At 40.7% G+C, this 27,301-nt stretch overlaps 1 long non-coding RNA gene across 1 annotated transcript; it reads right to left on the minus strand.

The window, feature by feature from the left end:
* Nucleotides 1-6,840: 6,840 nt before the first annotated feature.
* Nucleotides 6,841-27,289, minus strand: LOC126651255 (uncharacterized). Its single transcript, XR_007631601.1, has 5 exons — nt 27,124-27,289; nt 24,763-24,929; nt 9,850-9,994; nt 9,185-9,301; nt 6,841-8,373 (listed from the first exon to the last, which is right to left on the minus strand). It is a non-coding gene; the product is annotated as an uncharacterized LOC126651255 (long non-coding RNA).
* Nucleotides 27,290-27,301: the final 12 nt, after the last annotated feature.

The raw sequence follows: 27,301 nt of genomic DNA on the forward strand, positions 1-27,301 counted from the left end.
CGTTTATCCTTGTCAGCTTCCCTGGTGTCCTGAGTTGGCCTTACCAGATCTCAGAAATGAAAAGTTAGCTATGAGTTTCTTCTGTGCAACTTTCCAAACCAGTTTTTCAGATCCTTACACCTCTGAAAAAGCTTCATGGAAGTAATAGTATTTCATCAGCCAGGGCATGGGAGCCTTGATGTTTACATACAAAAAAATCAGTTGCAACATACTCTTATCAAAACACTGAGCTGTGTAAGATAAGTAGGCCTGTGGCAACCAAAGAGAACTGTGCTGCAGAGGTGGAGGAAAACAGGTATGTTTTATTATTCTTTGAATGAGGTAGCGCTGCCCTGATTTGGTGATGGTGCACATTTTGAGCCAGGAGCTGCGGTGAAGGGGCAGATGCTGTTCACTGACATTTAACAGGTTGGGTTTTTTCTGAAAGCAATCTTCTAAATATACTGCATGTGCAATGTTTCTTCAGCACCACTTAATTACGTACAAAACAGAGCTCTTACTTGAGGCCATAGTTTTTTCCACACTCCCTGCTGCTTGTGAGCTCAAAGAGAGAGCAGAGCCAATTTATACCACTACCACTGGCTAATATGAACACACTGCCACGACTACAATGGCACTGATCAGCAACTGAAAGGCATGAGTTAACTGGGAGAGAAATTGCCTCCATTTCCCTGAGCAGTACTTAACAAAAGCAAGGAACACCAGCTCATTCCTATATGTATTTTTTCTTCCTGTTGATCTCACTGTAAGATCATGTAGGTTGCTACCTGAGCATCTAAGTTTTCTCTTTTACATTTAAATATTTGAGAGTAAACATTTAGGATTTTTCTTTTATTAGAAGCTGATATGAGATCCTACTGAAGTCAACAGGAGTGTTTCTATTTAATTTTATTTAAGTGCCCAGGGATGTCATGTGGTGCTACAAGCCCTGCTGGCCCCAACCCTAGGTCTCACATCATGGAGCATAAGTGATAAAAATATGTACAAATGGCTTTCAGACTTCACTGAAATAAGATGTTGAAAGCAGGTTTCATCTTTAGTCTGAATTTCTGTCTGTTGATGCAACAAATCAGTCTGAGCTGCTTTATTGCACATTACAGAATAGGGAACTCTCTGAACTGAGAGGTACTGAAATTTCATAGGTATCTTTAAAATATACCAAGTGTTCACATACCACAGTGGTGAGAATACTAAAAACGTTCAGCTTGATGAAGTAGGAATACACTGAGAAAATAGTAATTCCATTTCTAATGTAAAATTTCTTCTTTGGTTTAAGTACATGAAAATTGCAGCTATGCCTGCATTTATTGAACAAGGTCCTACACAGTTCAGCATGTAGTTCAGGTACATGGAAAGCAATTTATTGCTTATGAGTCCTTTTGCATGTCTAAACAATGCCTAAGCTCTAAATAAATCCTATACAAGCCATCTGTTATTTGGTCAAACAGTTTAACAGTTGCCTAGTTTTTTAATACAGGTACAGAGACTCAACGCTTTACGTTGTGAACAAATGTCATAAACAAGCAAATAAAGGGAACATGGCACTCTGGGAATTAATTTCTCAAGTCTCTGTGCTGAACCAAAGTCATAATTTCTCAGCAAGGTCCTCATGAAAGTGCCTAACAAAATGGGTACAGTACTCCACTGGAAACATTTCTAAGCAGCCAAAGTTTATGTCCATATGCATTTTACCTCTGCTCACACTCAGTTCAGAGAACACATAAAAACTGCAGGAACCTGAAAGCCAACAAGTCATTAATGGATGAACACACTTTTAACAATAAATGAATGGAGAGTATGAAAACTTGCATACCAACTGATAAAAATGAAAAGAATAACTGTTACTTTTCTGAGATCATGCATGGAAATTTTACAGAATCAATCTGAGTTTGGAAGGAACCTCTGGAGCTTGTCTGCTCTAACTCCCCTGCTCAAAGCAAGGTCAGCTAGAGCAAATTGCTCAGGGCCATGTCCAGTCAGGCTTTGAATATCTGCAAGGATGGAGACCCCACAACCTCTTTAAGCAAGCTGTCCAAACATTTGACCATCCTCACAGTAGAAAGTTTTTTCTTACATTTAAGTGGAACTTCCTGTATTTCAGTTTGTTTCCATTGCCTCTGGTCCTGCCTCTGACCTCCACTGAGAAAAGTCCGGCTCCATCTTCTTAATCCCTCCCCTACAGAATTTGTACACACTGACAAGACCCCCACCGCTTCCTGTTCCAAACCTTTTCTCATTGAGGCTAAACAATCCCAGCCCTCTCAGCATCCCCTTATATGACAGGTGCTCCAGTCTCTTCATCACCTAGCCCTTCCCTTGAAGGGAAGCCCTTCCCTCCAGTATATGCATCTATTTCTTGTACTGGTGAGACCCAAACTAGATATCGCACTGGTCTAGTTGGTGCTAAGTAGAGGAGAATAACCATCTCCCTTGACCAGCTGACCATGCTCTTCCTAAAGCAGCCCAGGATCCTGTTGGCCGCCTTGCCACAAAGGCTTATTGCTGGTTCACAGTCAACTTGGTCACTACCAGCACCCCCATGTCATTCTTAGCAGAGCTGCTTTTCAGCTGGCCAGCCTCGCCTGTACTGGTGCTTAGTTATTCCCCCTCATGTGCAGGACTTGAATCTTCATCTATTGAACTTCATGAGATTCCTGTTGGTCCATGCCTCTGACCTCTCAAGATCCATCTGAATGGCAGCAAAACCATCTGGTGTATAAACTGCTCCTCCCAGTTTTGTATCATCTATGTATCTGCAGAGGGTGTCCCATCATCTGGGTCACTGGCAGACACATGAAACAGTACCGGCCCAGTATTGACCCCTGCAGTACAGCACTAGAGACTGCTTTCCAGGTGGACTTTTTGCCCCTGATCACAACCCTTTGAGCCTGGCAGTTTGTTTGGCCACTTTTCAATTCACATCATTGTCAGCTTGCCTAGTCCGTACTTCATCAGTTTGTCTGTGCCAATCTTATGAGAGACAGAGATGAAAAACTTGCTAAAGTAAACATTCACTGTTCTCCCCTCATCCACTGAGCTAGTAATTTTATTGTGGAAGGCTATCAGGCTGGTCAGGCATGATTTTTCCTTTGTAAATGCACAAAGACTACTCCAAATCACCTTCTTCTCTCTAATGTGTTTGGAATAGGTTTACCATTTACCAGATCATTTGCTCCATCATCTTCCCAGGGATCAAGGTGAAGAGAAACGACCTATGGTTTCCTGGATCCTCTTGCTTGTCCTTTTTGAAAATATGAGTGACATTTACTTTCTTCTGTTTCTCAGGACTCTCCCAGTTGCTTTGACCTTTTTAAAAATAATCAAAAGTAGTCTTACCATGTCATTGGCCAACTCCTTCAGCACTTGTGTGTGCATCCTATCATGTCCCATGGACTTGTATATGTCAGGTTGTTTTGAAATGTTCCCTTATTTGATTGTCCTCTACTGACAGGTTAGTCCTCCTTGTTCCAGAATGTCCCACTGACCTCAGAGGCCTGGGATTGCTGAAGACAAGGTCCTACCAGAAAAGACCAAAGTAAAAGAGAATTTGAGTACTTTGGCCATTTTCATTTTGTTCCTCAGCAGGTCCCCTGTCCCATTCAGCAATGGACTCCCATTTTCCCTAGCCTTCCTTTTGCTGCTGATGGCCCCGTAAAATCCCTTCTCATTGTTCTTCTTGTCTCCTCAATGTATTCAATTCCTGATGCCCCTTGCTTTTCCTAACCCCATCCCTGCACTTTTGGCCAGTGTTTCTGTGTGAATCACAGGTCACCTCCTCCTTCTTTCACATTTTGTATGCTTTTTTTCTTGACTTTGGTCAGGAACACCTTGTTCCTGATCATGCATGTCTTCTGGACCTGTGATTGACAATCTCCATGTTGGAAAAGACCGTTCTGGCACTTGAAGGAGGTGATCCTTGAAAATCAGTCAGCTGGATGTCTGGATACTAAGGTGAAAAAATATATTCAAGATAGTTATGAAATACACCTACCTCTCACTGAGGAATTAGTTATAAACTCCATTCTCTGTTTCACTGGCTGAGTAGACTTAATTCTCATATTTCCTTCTGCTGTGGCTTTTGCAGGATAAGGCAGATAGGGTTTGGAAGGGTTGGGGAACATCCTGTTTCTGTGCATTGTGCTGGTTTTTAACTAAATTTTTAGTTAAAAATTTTAAAAACACTGCCTAACAGTGTGTATTATAGTTACAATATAATTCAATAATAAATTAATGAAAATACTGTAAGGGGAAAAGCAGTCATCAAGAGCTGAAGTCACTAGTTATATGACTGTTGTCATTCTGAATTACATTTTCAAGTGTTCAGCTCCAAACAGACATAAAATCTAGTATTGTTTTTTTTTTAATCTCCAAGCATTAGCAAATCTACTTTTAGAAAGGTAATCCTTTCTGAAAAATACAAAATCCTAAGCTTTCCTACCTTGAATCATGTACAGAAAATTCCTTAAATTGTTCATAAATTAAAGTGAATGTATGCATATATTAAAAAAAATCTATCTGTTTACAGATATATATCTACACATTTATATACAGACATGGTCACTGTTACCAACCCTTATTACATTCCCATGGTGTTTTCCTTAAAAGCTCAGCTCCTAGAGTCAGGTAATTACATGAATCTCTAGTTGAATTTTAAATGAAAGTTAGTTCTTGCCTGACATATTCAGAGACTCAAATGCAATATAAACAATGTTTGAAACAAATGAGGATTTCAATGTCTAAATGAGAGGCAAGGACTTAAATACTTCAGAAGTTTTATAAAGCAACACAAAACAAAACCAGCCAACTTCCAATTTCATTTATTTTAAACTGATGTCTTGATTTTTTGACACTTCCTCACCATTTTTTGGTAGAAACTTATCAATAACTGCATGGTGATAGCAATATTAAAAGCCACAGAAGAGGTGGGAACATGTTTGAAAAGTCTCAAATTCTTTAATCACTACAAACCCATCTGAATTGAAGGCTGTGGCATGGAGGGAGTCAAGGGAGAGCAGAGTCTGATGAGCCAATGGTAATCACAGCAAGAAAACTCAAGCACAGAGTCAGCTGGAGCAGAAGGCAAGCTTCTCTGGCCTTCAGGACTTTTCAATCCACATGGTGCTTTTTGGGTATTTACTAGGCTAAACCAATGCCAGTGCAGGGGACTTGGTACAGGACTGGAGACCCTGAACAGCTCCTGTGTAGGGACCAACCTCCTCTCTGTCAGATTCAAACAGCAGATGGAGTCCCTCAGGCCCAGATATGCATATTTGACAGCAGTAGTTAGACCCCACAAAATTTAATTTGTCCCTAAATCTTTGCTCTCTGTAAGCATTAATCCTCATGAATGATTGTAAAGTAGATAATTGCTTGAGGAAAAAGTCTGTCAGGATTAAACTAGACAGTTAGGCTCAACTCAAACAGGCTACAGCATGTATCATGGTTGACACAGGATGATTGCTGAAGCTGTTCCTCAGGGCTCAGACACCTGGGTTAACCAGCATCAGCTACAGGACAGTGAGCAGGAAAAGCACCTCTTCTTGTTCACAGAAAATGATGCCTCTGCACAAAAATAACACAGTATTCTGACAGCTTGTATAATCTTGTGCTGGAAAATAATTTCTTCTGGCAGGAAGATATCCAGTCCTAGCCTCTGTCCTGAGACTTAAAAATGAGAGGAAAACTTCCTATCAAGCCTTTGATGGTACAGCACCATGTACAGAAAAAAAAAATCAATGAGATCTCCTGCTGTGAGAGGACAGGAATGAAACTATTCTGAGAAGGAAGGTGTAGAGTATAGTAGGATAGAAATTAGGGCAGAGTACAGAATTAGAATAGAATAGTTGGCAGTAATGGCAGAAGTGATCATGATGTGATCAGAAGCTTGGCTGAAGCCACCAACCCATATCAGTTATGCCATCTGGCATGTGACAAATTCATTTCAGTCATCACTGGCTTGGGTTGATTTAAAATGAGAGATGGAGCAGGGCAGGGCTCTGTGGCTATTGCTGGTACTGTGTTCCCAACAGAGTAGCCAGCTTGCAATGTTAATATTTGTTCTCTCTTTCCCCAATTTAGAATAATTAAGACTTCAGGAAAAGAAAACGTTGTTAAGAAATATAGTGGTTATTTGGTTATATTTACAAAACTGCGATGTTCTTCTTATTCTGATAATTGCTTCAACTAAGTCTGTGGATGGTAGCTTTATTATGACATTTGTCAGTATCTGTTACTGTAAAAATCTCTGATAAATGCCCTCAATTTCTCTTTTAGAGTAATGTCATTAGCCTCTAAGTGAACAAAATACTTAATTTGTTGCCATAGCACTGGAGTTTGAGAAATACATAGTGACCTGCATAGAGAACTAGCACAAACCTGATAAGCATGTACTAGGTGTATTAAAAAAAATCAGAGATTGGATTTACTGCTCTAAGAGAGACAGTCTTTGTGACAGCTACCATGCCATGTTTGTGAATTAGATGGCTGAATTAGATGTCCCCCCAATAAGCTGGATTTGTTTCTTACCATTAATCTCAGACTTGTGCAGAACTATATTATGAACTATATAACTGACCTACGTGGCTAAAGTAAAAGCACATTGTAATAGTAATAATGAAACCAGAATGACAAGTGTCAAAATACTGTCTTCTTAAACCTATTAGAGTGTCATGGCCCAAAGGCAAAAACATAAACATGGAATTCAAGAAATCCAGAGCATAATATTTATTTTTGCTTTAGTGTTTCTACACCAAAGTAAAAATAATTGTAAGAGGCCTCTGCTGGGCAAAAACTGTGACAGAGAGCAAAAGAAGGCATGAGGCTTTCATGAAGGAAGTGAGGAGAAAACATGTGATGTTCAACGCTGCTAAGGTGTTTTACCACATCTGTACCATGTTTGGGACCCATGCTACATCAAATCCCTGGCTCAGTAACAAGTAGAGCTGACTGATCTTGCTTGTGTGCTTGAAGACTACCTCCCTAGGAGCCAGCTGAGCCAGCTAGTCTCTCCTGCAAATGGGTTTGCTCCACATGGGAGTCCAGGAGCTATGCAAGATGAAATGAAGGGTGGGCTATCAGAGACAAGAGCCTTGGTGGGAAACACAAAGTGAGATAGGTTAATATTCTGTATTTTTTTGCAAGACAGACATGAAATTATTAGAAGACATTCCTTTATAACACATGTAACATGGCTTAACAAGTATTATTTATTGTACTTTTCTCAAATATAGTCTAAAATTCAAAGTATTTATCATAGCATTTATTGTAAATAGCAATCATAGGAATATATCTCAAATGTCACAAATTTTAATCTAGACATTGAAAATAAAGTGAAGTATCTAATAATCATGATCTGCAGAAAAACATTTATCCTTGTGGAAGAGTAGATTGGGTGGGGGAACACACCAAAAGAACATGAATGTAAACATTCAAGAGAAACTTTGGAGAAAATCATCTTAAACTCTCAGAATTTTTGTCTGAGATGACTATAAAAATATTTTTTTTCTGTATTTTCTCCCATTTATTTAGTTTAAAGCTGTGATGGTACCAGTAGGAGTCGACACAGGCAGGACACAGGAACAACCTCAAAACCACAGATTAAATGCAGAGAGTAAATTCGCTTCTGTTACCTCGCCAACCAGGGATCACCGAAGCAGCAATCAGAAGAGACACACAAGTGGGAACACAAGTACTGTGAAGCTTGATCCATGCAATAGGATCACCCAACCTGCTGTTTTCTCCTGTATTTCAAGGATTTGCACAAGCATAATTTACCACTGTGCTTTAACCTTGCCCACAGCAGGGCAAGAATCTCAAGCATGTTCAGTAGGGTGCCTCTAAGGCTACCACAGGCCTATGTTATCTAAACACAGATGTTCTACCTGTCTAACACACAAGGTCAAACAACAATTAGTATGATATATGTGTTTTTTTGACACCCAAACTGCAGGTCACTCGAGCGTGTTTACAATCCTCCTCGCCGATCTTCCATTTCCCGCAGTACCTGATGACAGATCCAGACTGGTACATGCAGACTGGTCCAATGCAGCAGGTGATGGCAGAGTAGACCTGACACTATTTTGCATCCCTACACCATTTAATTTCTGGGTCCAGTTCCACAAAATCTGCAAAAGCTTTCTGACCTGGGACCTGGGATGGATAATAGTGTGTGAACTGGGACTTTAGTTAGCTATATTCTATATCAGGGCTTTCAAGAGAATCCAAGTTTGGAGTATTACAGTTGATTGCAGCCTTCACATCTTAATTTTGAAGGGATGTTTTCTATTTCTTTTTATAGCTTGGAAGGTGGCACAGGAACCATCCAGCTGGTCCAAGAACTGCCAGTGAAAATGCTGAGAATCCAATGATCGTCTCCTAAATTAAAGGAAATAAGGTTAAATAAAGCTAAAAAAAAATTGAAATGCTCTCAGAACAAGCTGCCTATTGCCAAAAAAATTATTTGATATTATTGAACTTGTACAGCTATAATTCCAGAGATGTGGCAGATTCTAATGGAAAAATAATCCAGGGAGGATTATTTTCTGTGTTCAGACTAGAAACACTAGTAAGCTGTGGCAGTTGGAAAGAAAAGTACCTTAGTCCATGCCATGCACAAATAATCTTATACAAGACACATTTAAAAGCATAAAAGACACATTACAAGATAAGAAATTTTTTATTATTTTCCTACAGATTCAGTACATTTTGTGGCTATTTCTTGAGCTTTTTAGTAACAAAATCTTTATAGAAACAGTATTATTTGCTTAATATTTACAGTAGTGCAGCTTACCACTAATCATATACAAGAGCTTTGAGTATCTACTAACACTGGGAGTTGATATAATAGGGGAGAGAGTTACTGCTTAATTTAGTTAAGTAATTTTACTTAGCCTTCTATAATCATATATTAGAGTATTTGTGCTGGGGACTATAATAAAGCTTATGAAAGGCACCCCACAGAGATGGGGTTTGGTGATGCTTGTCTCTGTAGGATACCATGACAGCATTCCCTTCCTCTCAAGCACAAACTTGCCGTCTAGGAGGTGGGAGGAGAGGAACTTCTTTGAGGGGAGTTCCTGGGGAGAGCTGGTTTCTAGTTGGGATGAATAAAGCAAGAGAAAGCTCCCCTAAGAAGATGGACTTGCATGAGGAAAAAAAAAAGTGAGGGCTCAAAGACAGAACTCACCACTAGTCCCACTTTTTCCTCAGGTGGGGAGCTGTGGATCCAGCAGCTGCTCCGACTGGCAGACCTGAAGTGGAAGAGTCTGGATCCATAGTGCATTATAGGGCCCATTATTTTATCCTGGTGAGGGGAGAGCTGGGGTATCCTGACCAGCCAGTAACTACTGCTGCCAGGAGTTTCCCAGTCCTTTGTTATTTTCTATTGCTCAAAGCCTGTAGAATGCTACTTGTTTTCAGTGAAGGCAAGGAGTCCATCTGCTTGACAGTCAAGTCCCTTAATTTTTAAGTTGGATGCAAGATGCACCAACACAACCAAAATATACTAGGTAGCTGCGGTCATCACCAGCAGGAGTGTTTGTATGTGCCCACTTACTGAGAAAGGAGCACCTTGGGTTGATGCAGCTCTCCCACAGGCTCACTGAGTTACACTGATGAGCCCAATGGGTGGGAGGAGTCTGTCTCTGCCTATGATGCTGTGAGGCAAAATGGAGAAAGCTGTCTGTCCTCCCATCTACTAGAGCTTTAAAAGTATTTTCACCCTATATTCATATGCATATGTCTTCTCACACAAATTGTTTTCACCCCAATGACATGCTCTCTGGAATTCCCATTTGCAGTTCACATACCACCTTCATTCAAAAAACAATGTGATCCAAAAATGACCAGTACCTTGAATAAAATAATTCCTGCTCCCACTGCAGAGAATATCTCCTTCCTTCACATCCTACCCAAAACATCACTAATCCAGGTGAATCTGTGATGCAGCCTGCTGAGAGAGCAGCCGTCCACAGCAGGGAAATGTCGAGTCACCTGCCTGTGTTCAGCATCAAAGCAAAATATGTGACAGGGCAACAGACAAAGGCAGAAAAATGTTATCAGCATTCCTGGTAGGAGACTATTTAAGAACAGAAGTAAATGGGCAGGTACAGAGAGGGATATATCTACTCCTCTGCCTGCAGAATTGGATGGATGCTGGAGAGCCTCAGTGTCGTGGCACTAAGCCCACGCGTAGGAGTTATTAGCCCAGGACCAGCACCATGCTAATTAAGGAATTCATCTTGCAAACTGGCACTGGTTTATAGCTAGTCAGCTTTCAGCCATAGCAATCAGACATCTGACAGTCTACACATATCTGTATCAAATGCGTTACTTGTGCACTCGGAGGTGAAGAGGAAGGAAAGTAAATAATCCTCCCCTCAGCTACAGACTGTGCCATTTCCAGCATGCATGTTTTTGATAGATGAAATCTGCACTTGTTACCTGCAGACATGAAGATTTTCTCACTCAGTGACAAGATTTTTACTGTGGTAAACATGCAACTTATTAGATTTCCTACTCATTTCTAAATACATTTTATTAATTTCTTTTGTATTTTCTCCTGCCTTTAATTACCAAAGACTGAATCAGATAACTATGTCCTTCTCTAGGCTTCTCATCAGAGTACATACTTGAAGCTCACTTCCAAGACAGCCTGCAACGCACTGATGGTGGGGAGAGCCTCATCTTGAGGTTTTTATGACAATGTGCAGAATATGTTAGCAAGGTGTAAAGAACAAAGAGTTAGCAGTCTACACAAACAAACAGTAATGGATCAGTGATGAAACAGACATATCTGGCATGTATTTTGCCAGAGCTGAAGCTTTGTTATCTTGGTAAATTTACCTGCTTGATTTTATAAAGGAAGAGACAGCAAGGTTTTTTTCCTGTAAATTCTCCTCAAACACTAAATATCCTGCCTATCTGTAACAAATACAGATTTTTTCCAGAAATAAATGTCTGAGAGATGTTTCTAAAGTAATTGGACAGCAAAAGACTGATTTGCCTTCATCAGCTGTGTCAATAGCAGCTAAGCGTGCAGTAGATAACCCTAAGCAACCAAACTTCCTGAGACAGACCCTCTAACACCAAGAGATTGTCCTAGATATATGATACTTTAAAATAGCAGGTTTTGAGTTCTATTACTTGTTTTCAGGTATTTAGCTTTCATGTTTCATGCTTTCTACATTAACTTTGTTTTTCTCTACAGTTGTGAGGATTGAAAACTTCATAATGTTATACTCAGACTCTGCTTTCATCTTCCAGCTATCTCCTGCTCAGACCCCACTAGCATTAATTCCTGTATTAACATGAAATCAAACAAACATTGTCCTACAATAGCAACAGTGGCTCTTATTTATCTTCCCAAGTTGGCTATTATTTTCCAACTTTCTGAACATTTACTAGAAAATGAGACATAATCTTATTTTTCTAGTAAACCTTCCAACTATTGAGCTGTAAATCCAAACCACTCTTCCCCATTACCATAGCCCTCTGCTCAGAATAGGGCTGCACCCTGGCATTTACAGCCAGTCTACATATTTTCACATGGCAGTGAACAGTGTTTGTCAAAGTGCCCCCAAAAAGGCCCAGCTGTTCTTGGCTCAGCACTGGCCTTTTTGTTCCTCACTCAGTCTTGTCTCATTTAGTGCCTGGGGATGCTCAGCGTGCTCCAGCCTCCTCCATACTTGCATTCCCAGCCCTCCAGACAGTACTTATACACCACTTGGGAACATTAGGAGTTTTCTCACATCAAGTTTAGATTTTAAAAGCCTTTTGCTGTTCTTAGGTTTGTTATTGGTCCCTTCAGTGTGGCAGGAGGACTTCAAAGCTCTCCTGGCACAGTTTATCTAGCAACTTTCTTCTTCTCTGCTACTGTAAAATACATTCTGTATTTTTCCCAACATACCTGATCCCATAGCATGGTTCCTTGCTCTTTCACTCTTTCAGTTCCCTGCTTTTAAGAGTATTGGCTCTTTAGACTGCTATCACTGGAATAATTTAATTTTGAATTGCTGAAGTTCCTTCTGATATATTCATTAACTAGTACCATTTCCTCACACCTTAGCTGAGAGGGCAGGTTCTGTAGCCACTGGTACAGTGACACAGATTATAACATCCCCATCAGTGCCAGAGCAAAGCACTTTCCATTACCATATAGAGACAGCAGCAACCCCCTGATGTCGTAGCTCATTTTCTCCCTCATCTGCTCCTGGGCAAAGATTGTAGATAACAGTGTAAGGCTGTTTCAGCATTTTGATTTCTGCATGAGGCCACTTGTTGATTTTATTTTAAAAGGTGAGTCAAGCATGCAGGAAGTTAATGCTGGGCCGTATTTTCCATGGTACTTGGCTTTGGAATATCACCTGTTTTCTGACGGAACCAGGCCTGCTGCACAGAGAATCCTTAACCCTCCCTGGACACAGACCGTGACATCCTTATTTTAGAGAATGGAACACACAGAACTACAACATATGTTGAAACTACTCTGAAAATTAACACTTATTATCACTAATCTACAGATCTGCAGTTTTTTCAGTCCTGATAAAACTACTCCAATGACATTATTGGAGAGAGAATTTTTAACCACACTTTTTTTTTTCTTTTTTTTCCTGTTCTATCTATAGTAATACTGCCATAAATAAACTCCTTGATGTTGTCTTTGAAAAAATATTTTTGATCATCTTTGCTTTTTCACAAAGGAAAACATTTCAATCAGAGTGAACAAGTTTCTGAACTATCACTGTCATAAAAGATTACAGATGCATCAAAATACAGAGGAATTCAAACCAGGGTCTTACAGCAATATAAATGTAGGACAGTTATTCTGATGGTGGTATTTAACCTGTAGAACTATAGTGAAATGTAAGTATCTAATTTGAAAAATGAAGTAAGCACAATTACTTTGAGTTTTTTGGAAGGTTGAGGTTTATTTTCTTTTAATGAGAAATTTCTAACATTGTAACTTTCCCTCCCTAAGTTTCATATTTGAAAGACAATAAATTCTGTTTGTACTATTTGGACAAATTGAAAAAAACTGCTTTCAATAAAATAAAATACATCTGATATTTATAAATGTGGCTGACATCAGTAATATTCTATTTCTCCATAAATTGCAGCTCAATAGTAAGTATAGTGGAATATAGAGGCTTTGGTGCTGATTCTACTCTGAGCTGCTTCTTCAGATACAGAAGAACAGCTTTTGCAAATTGCAATTATTCCAATATCTGTTTCTAGCACAGACACAATCTAGATGTGTTTCAACATAAATTCATGACCTTTTCATTATGAACCTAACTGAAACATTTGTTTAAGCTGCACAGGCTTTTGAGGGCACTTTTGGAAGAAAAGACTAGAAGAGGGTTTTTTTGAATGCAGCAATGGAACTTGGCCAAAGTGAATCCACCCCCACACACACACACCCCCACAGGGCAACCTGGGTCTCTCCGAGCCACGACCTGGGCTTCTCTGTCTATACAGGGCTCACACTGCCACCTGGGGACGGCAGAGCTGAGTCCCGCTCCCGTTTTGAAGTGGAAAAACTCATTACCTTGAGTGCAGTTTCTCCTGAATAACAACAGTATATCAGAGAGAAGAACCAAATGCTGGAATCAGATGCTGGATGTTTATAATCCAGAATACATGTTGCTCAAGAGTATTGCCCAAGCAGGCTTAACAACACTGTAGTCATCATTGCATTTTGAATAAACAAACCATTTACAAGCTAGTTATAGACTGTGTTTTGCCTTGAGCATTTACGCAGTAACGAAAGGCAGGTACTTCTTTAACATAATCCTTCTTCTAAGAAAAGCAGCTGATTAATTCTTACATCCTTAAACACACACATAACAAATTTCTTGTCCATAATTCTACAACTGTTTTTATTCTGAAGGAAAAAAAAAATTAACATTGTCCTTCCTCTCAGCTGCAGTCTCCAATGAATTCATCTCCCACACTGGAAAGAAAGGCATGTACATTAGATTCCTGTAAGTACTGTTTCAACATTTAATAAGCCTGCTCTCCATAGTGTGTATAAAAAAGGAGAAATTATGTTCTCGAATTTGTCAGTGTATTAGCCTAGGAACAATAAATATGGTATCACTGACATAAGAAAATAATGGATTTAGTTACAAAGACATATAAATACTGAGGAATATGAACAAAGAGGAAAGGAGAGAGCAGTGAAGAAGGTTGTGAGAGACCTTGGTATCAGATCCTGCTTCTTTAGTTCCTATTCTCAAATCCATTTAATTTTAGAAATATCAATAATGGCAAATGGAGAAGTCATTCTCTATTGTTGTCACTCGAGATCGTTGTTAGCTGTTCCTTTTAGGCCCTCAGGTACTGCAGAAATTGGGAAGCTGTTCTTGCAATGATTCAGAGCCTGCCTGCCAATTTGTGTAAAGTTTAGGATGAGTCCACATCCAGTTGTCAGAAACTCATACTCAGTCCCAAATTTTACTTATGATATATAAAGGCTAAAGAGCAATCAGGCTCAGCCTTCTTGCTGCGAGACTGTACAAGGGGAAAAAGAAGTAAATAATTTAGTTTATCATCATGTGGGTACAAAAACCCAGCCGTTTGATTAACTGCCTGAACAGAGCACAGAGAAGAGATAATGGAGAGCGCTTCCTAGGTGGATAAGTTAAGCACAATCAAGTGCTCATGTGCTTTGGACAAGAGCACTGTTCTTCAACAGGATGACATGCTCTCAGGTTTCCAATAACTGCACTAACAAGGAAGACTCCACAATATGGAATTTACTTTACAGAGTCCTGATTCTCTCCTTAAGTCTGGGTAAGTAATACCAGTGACACCAGAAGACCCAGAACAGGTTTAGTATGCTATTGCATAAAGCTTATTAAGAAGGGCACCAGGTGACATTTTGTCATTTACTTCAAGCTCAGTTGTATCAACAATAGTAAAAATAAACGAGATGAGAAAAAAAAATACTATAACATATGAATACATCAATCTGTGTTAGAATCAAATGTATTCAAAAGCACAAACTTTATTAAACAACATTAAATCGCCTATTGCTATTTTAATATATAGCAAGCATTTAATTTAATTTCTTCTGGCTTTTTATCATGCCTTTGTTCTTAAATTGTAAGGCAATTTTTTGTGCATGCTGTTTTGCCTTGTGTGTAATTTAAACCTCTGACAGCTCTCGGTCTCCGAGACCCATTTCACACTGTAGGTGGCACTAAATCATTGCACAACACCAGGCAGGCTCAGTTACCTACAGCCGGTTGGGTGTGCAGTGACTTTCCCCTGCTCTTGTTCTCCTGAAGGGTAAGACTTCTATCCACCTAAGCCAGTAGCATGAAAAGCAACTTAAAACTTTGCTTGAAACCTGGAACAAAGGATACTGTCTGCTATGCTTGTGGCTGATTTATAGAGTATACAACATTTTTGTTCTGTAAGCTCAAACAATAGTCAGCTGGGGTAAGAGCTGGAATACAGGGATTACTTAATATGACTCCAGGCGAGGATTCCTCCCACAGTTCTGGCACAGCTAAATGCCAGCAAAGCCCCAGTCCAAAGTCTGAGCCTCTGAATGGTACAGTGCTGTCAGGCTGACTGCTCTCGAGTGTGCTGGGGGGGTGGCAGGCAGTCTGACCCACGAGAGACTGAATGGAGAGCCTCAGGCAGTGCAGGGGCAGTAGTAGAGGATGCTGCTTTCTGTTTCTGGCCACATCTAATCCAGAACAAAGCAACTGCTTTGGGAAAGGCTGAGCATTTTGCAAGTTCTTTTAACAGGCATTTCTGTATGTGGGTAAAGACCCAAACTGGCTGCTGTCTTAATTTACCATCACAAAAATAATCAGTATATTGCTAATACTGGTAGAAGCAATGAAATGCTGAGTTCCTCTGAAAACTATTCTACTTCCATAAAGGACCCTTATGATAATTTGGGGATTCATCCTACATGCACCAGTCAGGAATAGCGTTTCTATCAATTTTAGTGGGACAATATCAGCTTTTTGCCCTTTTTCTTGAGACACCAAAATTTCAATACTTTACTGGTATTTGGCTTTTCCCTTGTGTTTAAATGAAGATGAGACTCCTTATTTTTTTCTGTAGGGAGCAGAAAGATTACTAAGTACTGTTTATATTTTCCCCTTGGAATCTGATGAATAAGCAAATCATAGTCTGGAGTCCCAGCTGGTATTAGCTGGCACTGTACAACTGAAGACAGTGGCACTGTGCCAACCGAGACAGAGGGAGGAGACAACCCATGGATTTTGGACAGGACACAGAACTAATCCCAATGGCTTACTGTGATCATCTGGAGTCTTGCAATACCCCCATTCGACCAGTTTGGATAAATGAACCATGCCTACTTTTAAAATCACCACAGGTATTGCTTCTTTTTTCATCAGGCCTCAAGAACAGGCCTTTCAGTTTTTTGTTCTGTTCAGGCATCGTGAAGTAATTTCCACATTCAATTGTGAAGGATGCTGTAATCCTGGGCGCCATCCAGAGCCAGCTCATTTGTTTCAGTGGTTGGTCTTTGACATCTTTTGTTTTCTGCCTGCAACACTCATTTTATCTCCAAAGTTTGCTCAAAAGAATTACAGACTGAAAGTGAATACTGCCTGCAGGAATCCAAGGGCATGTCTCTGGCATGCAGCAAGAAACGCTCAACACCTTGATAAATTTCTGTACTACTCTTGGAGTCAGGTTAATATCCCCAAGCAGTGATGTGTGGATGTAACAGCTCAGCTGCATGAGCTCCACGACTTGCTGCTCTAAGGGTTGTTCACAATGCCTAATCCTCGATTGGTCTCTGCAGAGCACAGGTTTAATTCAGCAGGGTATGGACTGCCAACAGATGTTATGACACAAGGCTACATGCTATCCAATAGCAACACGCTAACTACTGCATGAGCTAATAGGCCAAATAAATCAACACTTTGAAAAGTGAAGTACAGAGAGAATCAGACACCCAGGGAGAAAATTATCAGGATCTGTCATGCAATATCACAAAATATCACTTGTTCTGCAATATCACAAAAGGAATTGGTGGAGTCACTGTCCCAACAAAGCCTCAGAAGCATGTCTTTACCCTGAGATACCAGCTTCATAGGCTACTTCTGCTTTGACATCCCCAGACAGTTGCAAAGATCTAAAGAAGCAAAACTGGTCTTACCAAGGTAACACCTTCTGGCACATTAGGCTCCTTTATTTTGAAAGGGCAGAGCTGAGACAAAAAGAAATGTACATGTGGTGGGAAAAGTGAGGAGTAACAAGGTGAATGCCACATGCAGCACAGCAAACAGTAGCAGCATATCACTGCTCGTAAAATTCATAGTAAAAATTAATTTTAAGGAGGGATTTGGAAAAAAATCTTTTGCACAGATCTCCTCCCATCCCATGGGATGGCCTGAGGCAGAGAATGAAACTGCTTGGGAGAAAACAAAGATCAGTGTGCAAAGAATGTTAACTTCAAAGGCAAAAAGAGTGGCAGAGTCAAAAGCTTGAAATGTAAGCAAAACCAGACTTTCAGCACATTATTAGTTTAAACGACTGTGATGTGCTATCCGTCTCAGTTTATTGCGTTCAGGGTTGACTTTATCAGTTAGGATCTGCACCTAGACTCTGCATCCAAAAACCCCTGAACTGTCAGTCAACACAGAACTACATCTGACACAGCTTAAACCTACTTCTATTTAAAAGGGACTTCCAAGGCAATCATCTCATTCAGGTAATTTCTGTAACCCTCCTGTTAGCTCAAATGCTTTACATGGGATATATGTGTACTATGCGTTGCATATATATGGCAGGCTGGTACAGCAAATTTTTATCCTCAGTTGTGATGTCCTAGGGATACAGTCCCTCATTTCCAGCAGTTATCTCATGAAAATAATAGGACCCACTACAGCATATAAAAGTTCATATATGACCTCCTCAGATCCTACCTTCACATTTAAAAGACTCATCAGAATCTGAGTCAGGATTTGTGTGATTTTTCATGGGCTTTTTCTCCTTTTTCTCTCTTAACAGGAAACTGCTACCACTCTTAAGGTAATCTCAGATCTCACAGTAGGAGTCATAGGTTTTCATTAACTGTGACTTCTTAACTAAAACCTGTTAATAACATCTCATTTATCTCTGAAATGCTTTGTGGCTTGGTGTGAAATTGCAGATTCCCCTGGCACCATCAGCACCACTACTGTCAGGTCAGTCCCAGCTGTGGTACAGCCAACACTGGTCTCTCATGCATCTCTCAGTCTAAACAGGCAAAAAATCCTCAATCAATGCTTCATAGCTTCTTCCTTTGGAGGACTTGGGTCTTCATGCATAGTCTGAGAATACCTTAGGATAGGAGCTGCTAATAAACTTACTTTCCTTCTCAAACCCTTTATTAAGGTCAGGATGCAGAAAAGGAAAGCTGGTGAGCTGAAGTAGTCTATAGAAGCATCAGCAGCTGGGGGTGAATAAGCTGCTCTTCCAAGAAAGCATCTTCTTTTGAAGTCAAAGAGCCAGGGTCCAGGCAGCAAGCAAGGATTTAGCACTGAGGATGAAAGAAGGAAAGCTTCATTCTCCAGAAGACCTGAGACACATGACCTCCATGGAGGAGACAAAAGGCAGCACCAACCTCTGCTGAACTGGGCAGACCACCACAATACTCTGCACTGCTGTTTCAAGAAGTATGTTTTCAAACTCCTGGAAAGAGATGAGGAAATCCCACCATTTCAGTGATTATTTCCTCATGCTTCATCCATGTGAGTGCTAAGGATACTTCTAGAAGAGAGCCTGAAGGGACCAGTAATAACTGCAAGATGCAAAGAGATTGGGAGATACACCCAAAAGCATCATCTGTGAGGTCCCCTACAGCACATGCTAGTGGTAAAACCTGTCCTACAATTTGGGCTTCCAGTTTGGGACCTGGACTTCAAGAAAGATGTGAACTAATCTCACAGACAACAAAGAAGTGTGAGGAGAATGACCAAGAACCACAAAATATCCCCAGAGAAAAGCTGAAGAAATTTGAATTGCTTAGTCTAAACAGAGAAGTAGGGGAGAAGGCAACTCTCTTCCAGATTTGTCCAATGAAAGTAGTTGGAAAGGCTAAGAGAATAATCTGTTTCCTGTGTCTGCTGTTGACAGAACAAAAAGTAGTGAACTTAAATTGCAGTAAGGAACATTTAGATTTGAAAAGATGTAAATTTGGTGATTGAGAGCAATCCATTACAGTGTTCAGCTCTCTTTAGGGAGGTTAGATCTTCATCATATTGACTACTTCTTTCAGGTAGTCTAACCACTGACTACTCTGCCTATTGCTTTCACTTGGCACTTCAAAAACTTCCAGCATCTGAAGATTTCTCACAACATCTTCATTGCTCTTTCTCTGACAATGATTGACTACTTCAATTTGTTTCCAGCCTTATCTCTTTCGGAAACCACACTCACTCAGCCTTGTTGTCATGGTTTTGTTGGTTCTTAGAAACTAAGCAGGAATTTTTCCCTTCCCCCTGCCCACTGCATGGAGGGATGTTAAGTGGACAGTTAAGTAACACAAAAGAAACTTCCTCTTAGTTAATGGCCCTCAGAATCTTGTCTCCTGGGAAACAGGGGGTGAGGAGTTCTGGCTGGCTTCTGAAGCTGGAACAAGGTTGGAGTGGAAGTTCTGTGGGGTTTTGTTCTTAGCCTGGCTGCCAGCTGTGGATTCTGCTTGGATTTTTATCAGAGAGGAACTGTTTTGTGAGGTTTTTTCCCCTTCCCCATTCCCATTTTTTTTTCTTAGCAGTGGTTCTTGTGCACATCAAAGGGAGAAGGAAGGAAAACTATACCGCATGATTTGACCAGAGTGAGTTTTCCCATTGGGGAGGATATTTTTTTTTTTTTTTTTTTCTGTGTGTGTGTGTGTGTTTCTCTCCCTCCTCTCTCTCCCCTTTCCCAGTGTGTGGGGCGGGGAGGGAAACCCATTTTCAGTTTCTCCAATACACCCCGGACGGTGTCACCCCATGTGGCAACGAGCAGTGATTTCACAGTGCCCCCTGCTGGCCAGAATAACGAACTGCAGACTCTGCATTTCCAGTGATCCAACAGCACCACCTGGTGACTGGCACAGGACACTACAAGCTCTGCATCTCTCGTGATCCAACAGCGCTCCCTGTTGACTGTGGTTAGAATTGCACCAAAGGGCGCTAACTGAACTGTTTACTTTTTTTCCTTTGCTTGTTTATTGGTTTGTTTTTAAGGGGATTATTTGTGGGTATAAGAGTATTGTTTGGTTGTTTTACTTGTTTTATTTTGTTGTTTCTGACAACACACATATCTTTTAATAAAGGGATGTTATTTTTCCTTTTTCCACATTTTTTTTCCCCTTAATCAGAGTCTCTTAATTTCGGATTTACAATTGCTTAGAGGGAGGAGTTTGGGTCTTCCTCATAACTCATCCTCAGCAAAACACCTGTGTCTCATTTAAACTGAGACACTTGTCCAGACGTTACTCAGCTTGATAATAGCTTCATCATCCAAGTTTCTTTCTTAAGACAGTAGAGGAAGTAGTAGTAATAACATTACAAGATTTGTCCACCGTTGATCAAGCAACATCTCAGGAGGATTACCATTCAGCAATTTGAATACAAAGAACCAGAGAAGTGTTCACAGCCCCAAGTCTGCCAGAGTTCAAGTAGCGTTTGGACAACGCTCAGGCATATGGTGTGATTCTCAGAGCTGTTCTGTTCAGGGCCAGGAGTTGAGCTTTGATAATCTGTGTGGATCCCCTCCAGCTCAGCATATTTTAGGAGGAATTTCTTCACAGAGAGGATTGTTAAACATTGGAATGGGCTGCCCAGGGAAGTGGTGGGGTCACCATCCCTGGAGGTGTTCAAGAAGCGAGCAGATGTGGCACTTAGTGCTATGGTCTAGTTGATAGGGTGGTGATTGGTCAAGGGTTGGACTCTGATCTTAGACGTCTCTTTCAACCTAAATTATGTGTGATTCTGTGTTCAAATTTCTTCACTGAAATGGTCGTGAAGCACCGGAACAGCCTGCTCAGGGCAGTGATGGAGTCACCATCCCTAGAGGGATTTAAAAGATGTGTTGATGTGGTGCTTAGGAACATGGTTCAGTGGTGGACTTGGCAGTGCTGGGTTAACGGTCAGACTCAATGATCTTAAAGGTCTTTTCCTTATAGTTCTGTGATTCCATGAACAGGCTTTACATACACGTCATCATTCTTTTACCTCCTACTGATCATCTGTTATCATCTTTCTAGCATGAACTTCCCAACGAGTTAGTTTATCCACACATTAAGTACACAGACAAATTCCAGTCAGTGCTGTGAATTCAGCTGATGCTATGTAATCAAAACCTGTTTAGGTTCCAATGGGTAACTGTTTTTAACATCAGTAACTGCACTTTACAACACCCAGATCCAACTGGTCATAGCAGGGTCTAACCAGATAGATAATTCATAGGATGCACCTATTCTGGGTGTAAATCAGGAATGTACATTTTTTAAAAAGTGTCCACCTGTTGACCTTTGCTCAGCAGGCTGCAGAACTTGGAAGGTACAGGTGGCACGAGACAAGACATTTCAGGCAGAGACAGGACTGCTTCATCGCTAAGTGCTCTCCTGGGAATCCAACCATGCATCTGCCAAAGATTAACAACGTAATAGTCAGTCATTACTTAAACTTATCCTGAGTTGTAGCTAGCAGTTTTCTCTTCATGTTCTGAGTGCTTGACTTGAAATCCTGGGTGCCAAGTTTGCAGGAGGGCAGACTCACAGCTGCAACTGGACTGAACAGGACACGTGCACTGAGCATGGCAAATGCTGCAGTACTGGGAAGTGTCCATAAGGGCCCAGGTACCTTAACTGAGTCCCACAACAGATTCTCCATCTGAATAATTCTGTGTCTCACATTGTAATCTACAGGGTGGATATAACAACTGTTTTTTGAGAATTCATTAGTGTTTGTGAAGCACTCAAATGCACAGAAAGGGCTGTAGGAAGTTATCAACTATGCATTTAAAGCAGGTTGAAGTGGGCAGCAAAGTAGGCAGAGTGCCATACTGAGCTATGTATTGGGTAAACGCTCCACAAACATCTTATATTGTGGACATTGCACACAGAAACAGGAGGGGAGAAAAGGATCATTTTATAAAGTACTGAGTGATAGGAAAAGACCAGCAGTGCAGGTTTACACAGCCAAGGCAAGCAATTGCCATCATCAGCAGCAGTTTGTTCTTGGCATCTTTCTCTGCAGTGACAAATTACAAAGAGCATTTACCAAGGAATGCAGCCACAGGGTGAGTGATTATATCCTCACCAAAAGCATCAGTGACACTGTAGCAACAGTAACAACAAACAACCCCTTTATGTACACATAACAACCCCCTTTTAAGGACCCAACTAAAGGTTAATCCAAATGAAATTTCATTTACAATCAAGTGACATTCCTTTTAGGATATGCCTTGGTGATCAGAGTGAGAGATTTTCCCTGTGCACATGTAGAAGTTACTTACATAAAGGTCATGCAGGCAAACTAATTAATTTTGTGCCTCCCAGTGTAGTTTTGTCTAAATGTAATGGCCATGGGCTGCCCATCATTGTCAGCCCACGGACTTCACAGGCCAGTAGTTTTGTAAGGTTTAACCTCCTGGTATAGATCACCACCAACATTGTCTTCATTTCTTGAGTTGATGGATTGTTCCACAGACAGTCCCCTATCTGTCTCCAGGCCTCTCCTTCTTAACATGGGAGTCTAGTGTCACTTATTTTCCTTGTGCTTCTTCAAAGGCCCCTGATGTACATGTATCTTCTGCTACCTGCTTGGGGCTGAGGCTCTTTAGCATCTCCTTCACAATAATAGGTTGCACTTTGCTCCTGCTGGATGCAACTATTTCACCTTAACCAATTCACCAGGCTCCCCCAAAACATACGGTGGCTGTGTGCCCTTCACCTTTCCCCAGCACGTGCTGGTGGGGAATTCGCTTCACCACAGAGCAGGCAGAGATCCCACAGTAGCCAGTTACATGACAGTCCCCATCACAGGTACCCCAGAGAAGCCTCCTTCTCTCCTGGCAGCAGCAAACAAATTCCTTTGCCCTCACCTCACTTCTTCCTCAGCCCTCTTGCCAGAACAGAGGCTTTTTTCTTCATGCCTACATGAAGATCTGGTGATTGAAGGAACAAGGAAAACCAGGGCAGGAAGAGCATTGCTGTCATCGCTGTGCTTGCACAGCACCCATTTCACACAAGGAAGCACATCTCTCACTCTGCCATCATTGATTATAGAAAGCCAGTTATTGTGGCTTGCATATCAACTTCAGTCTATTCCTTGAGGGTCTTTTAGATGATGTATAATGAGAAATATTTTTATGAGTATGGCAAATAAACTTCTACAAAATTTTAAAGTAGGTTTAGAAAGTGATAAAATCTCAGATAATAAGAAAGACAACAGAAAACAAGCAACATTAAAAAGCTACTAATAGTCCAGATCTATATATTTGCAGAATCTCATCCATATCACTGATAAAAATGAAGCCTGTTTAGCATAATAAGCATCAGTCTTAAATCTATTTTCCAGCCCTTGAGCATTTAGTTATTGTAGATCAGTTACCAATAAACAAATGATACTCTGAAGTATTCTAAGCTCTTCTTTAGCCGTGATTTACTGCTTTGAGTTCCATGAAATTGAACTGAAATATATATGCTCAAAAAAAAAAAAAAAATTAACAGGATAAATTAGACTTTAAGGATTTGATCCATAACATCAGAAAGTCACACTTCAAAAGGTCATGAATAAAAAAGTGTTGTTTACAGCAAAACAGAATCACATTCTCTAACTAATGCAGCTGACATTATTTCTGTAGTAGGCACCTTCTGCAACATGTGGTGTGACCCCAACTCTCACTGAAAATTACACACATCTACTTTTCTCACTGGTTTGCAGAAGGTATCTTGCATGATCACGCCTTCCAGTTAATTGGTAAATTCTCTAGACCATGTACTGTAATCTGAGTTTGACAAACAATCCAGCATAGCAGACCCTGGATTTGATTAGACCCTGCACAAAATACAGCAATACAAATATATCATTAATAATAACAAGCAGTACACATTTGGACTGAAAAATTAAAAGAAACATCCAAAAGTCTAAGAAATGAATCATGAACACAAAATGAAGTAACGGAAGTGAACTGGTCAGGGTTTTTTTCAAGTGTATTTTCTTTTCAATAAACTCTGATAAATATCATCAAAAGGGCATTTCAGAGCTTGAGCTTCCTAGTGCAAATGAAGGGTAAATGAACTGCAATAGACATTTGAGTTGGTTTGAGTCTTAATAAGTGGTGCCACATAATCAACTTTTCATACTAATACTCAAATTTGGAGATAAAGTGCACTGTGTACGTACAGTGATTACCATTGATTAGTATTTTACAGAAGTCCCTGCAAAAACATGAATAAAGTATTACACCACTGCTTACGAGCAGAGCTACTGCAAACTGTTGTGTGGCTCGGTCTCTCATTCTGCACATTGTTTATTCTAAAGAGGAGAGGATATTTTACAACATTTAGGGCATATATAAGATTTTGTTCACTAGGACATCAAGAGATTATTTTAAATCAATCAGACCAAACATATCTCAATCCTGATAAAATTGGAACATCAATTTATTTCTTAGAGTGTGGGGTGAGGATTATAATTAAGTGATCAGGGAAGAGATGCGTGTGCACATGCTCTGGGGGTGTTTGTCAGACAGTCTGAATCTCCTATCCTCTCATCCCAGAAAACATATTACCTGCATGTAAATGCAATTAGCTTCCAATTCCCACTCCTCCACAGCGAGGTTTGTAACTCAGTGTTTTATAACCCGTCTTCCACACCAAGGTCCCAGGTGGTAGAAGGAGTTAGTCAGCTTACTTTTGGTGTGTTTCTGAGCTGTCTAGCCCATCAGACCACACAATCCTGGAAGACAATGACAGTGTGCTGCACTCAAGGGGTGACCTCTATGCTCTAAAAAATCTAAAGCGAAAGAAAGCTTGTGGTAGCCTTCCTCGCTTCCAACTTGCCAGATGTCTCCCCAAGTTGTTACCCAACACACTGTTTGCCTCTGAGTCATAAGAAAGAAGGTTTATTTTAGCTACTAAAGGATGACTACTGCACAGTAAGATCTTTGCACTTCAATCTAACCATCCATTTTGACTACATTCTAGTTAATTGTATTAGAATATTAAAAAGACCACTAATGAACCAAACATTCAGCCTACAAGACTTTTTTTCCTTGTCGTTTTCACTACCTGATTATAAGACAGGTTTGCTGGAGAATTGAATGAGTGTTTTTATCTACTGACAGAACTTTGGGAACAAATTCATAACTGGTTCCTGCCACCTGAAAACCAAGCTGGCATACTATTCCCCCTTAGTCTAAAAGCTCTGTGACCTGAATCTTACTTATGTAACTTCAACTGGTTCTTATTTCTATGCTGCTCTCAGCAAGCCATTGCTAATATTATAAATCATGAATATTATAGAGAGACTGGAGTTGTCTCACACTGTTCATATTTAAGAACCTCATCTGCAACACTTCACCTAACAAATACATTTAAATTAACAATTCCATGCTTTAAAACTACCGCAGTTTAGTTTTCTATAGGTTTGTGTCTACTGATTGCTTGACTTTGGTGGCTCAGACAAATGAAGCCTTTCCTATGCCTTGCAGTGCCTATAAGGACCCAAACGAGGTAAGATCAATGAGTTAGAAATATTTTAGCACAGAGCTCATAGACCTCAAGCCTTATATGCTCAGGTAGACAGTATAAACATATTTACCCCAATTCTACATAAAACCAGGGTAAAATAAAACTAAGCTGAACACTGTGTATGTGGTATTCCATATTATGGTTCCTAAGAGCAGAGAATGGAAAGCTGGTTAGGGCAGGAGCAAGAAGAGAGACATAAATAGAAGATGGAAAGGCTGTAGTAAGCAGTAGCTCAAAGAGGCTGAGCTCTGCCTGCCAGTCAGTTTTATGAGCTCTCCTGACAACAGCAGCAAAAGCTTGCAAAGACATTACATTTACAGGGCATAGTCCCCCTTGAACAGATACAAGCATAACCCTGACAGTGTGAGCCTTATCAATGAAACTACAATGATACAAATTCCCTCATCTTACTCTGGTACTGTACAGATATGGAAGTCAATAGTTGTGATTCTCTCGTGTACTACAATACTGGAGACCATATAAATAACGAAGATGGTTAAAACCCCAAGGGGTACACTAATACTGTCCATGAGCCCAATTGTGTTTCTCCTCCGTTTTTTGGCTGAAACCAGTAGGAAAAGTCTACAGCATGGGCAAATATATTAGAGGTTATTTTTTCCCTAGCTTCTTGGTAAGCTGCTCAGCACTATGGGATGCTATGCCAAGTGGTAGTTAGGGAAGTCTGCTGCATTTGGGCGAGTTAATTACAGAGATGGAGGATAGCACGATGCCAAGTGGGAGGAAGGCTTCCCTCCAGAAATGGACTGTCAGCAGAATCAGGAGGAGATGTAATCAGTCATAGCTCGCCTTTACCAACCAAGAACAAACACAGATGTGGCTTTCAGCTTGCTGAATATTTTCTGCCATGTGACTTCATCAGATTTTTGGACTCTACATGAAACTCTTTTCTCAGACCTTTTCATATAGAAATAGGGTGCTTAGTTCTTTTAGAGGGCTCAAGTATTTCAGTTCACCTAAGTGGTTTTATTGTTCTAATAGAACGCTGACTATTTTGGATTTTTGGTCACTCTCTCTGATTCAGAACACAGTGATCTTACAGGTGGTGGCTAATCCTGACAGTATTCACGAGCACCTTTCTTTGAAGAAAATGTAGTAGTACTGGTACCAGTAACGGTGGGAACAGCTAGAGACATTCTTACTACTGGCACACACCTTCATCTCGGTGTGTTGGATACTGATTTCACATGCTGAGAGAGGTTATCAGAAGTGGGGAAGGTGGTGGGAGTTTATTTCCAGGTGAGCATGAACAATGAAACTGGAATCTGTGTCCTGCCTGTAATGAGCTCACAGCAGCGTGGCAAAGCAAGCAGACAGGCATATGCTTAATATAAGCAGCTTAAGTCTCAAGGACAAAGAACATGTGCTGACACACAACTTACAGTGCAGACACCTCTGCATCTGGGCACGGTAATGAGCTTGCGGGATGTGTCACACAGGGCGAGCAGCGCACGCGGTGCGGGAAGGGGTGTCGCGGCAAGCGCTCACACTCCGAGATCCACTCTCCCTCACGATTCCAGACCGGCCGTGCCGGGGGAGCACCGGAGGGGGAACACCGCG

Source organism: Myiozetetes cayanensis, unplaced genomic scaffold (genome assembly GCF_022539395.1).
Source record: "Myiozetetes cayanensis isolate MyiCay16 unplaced genomic scaffold, myiCay2020 scf6-25, whole genome shotgun sequence".
Taxonomy (NCBI): Eukaryota; Metazoa; Chordata; class Aves; order Passeriformes; family Tyrannidae; genus Myiozetetes; species Myiozetetes cayanensis.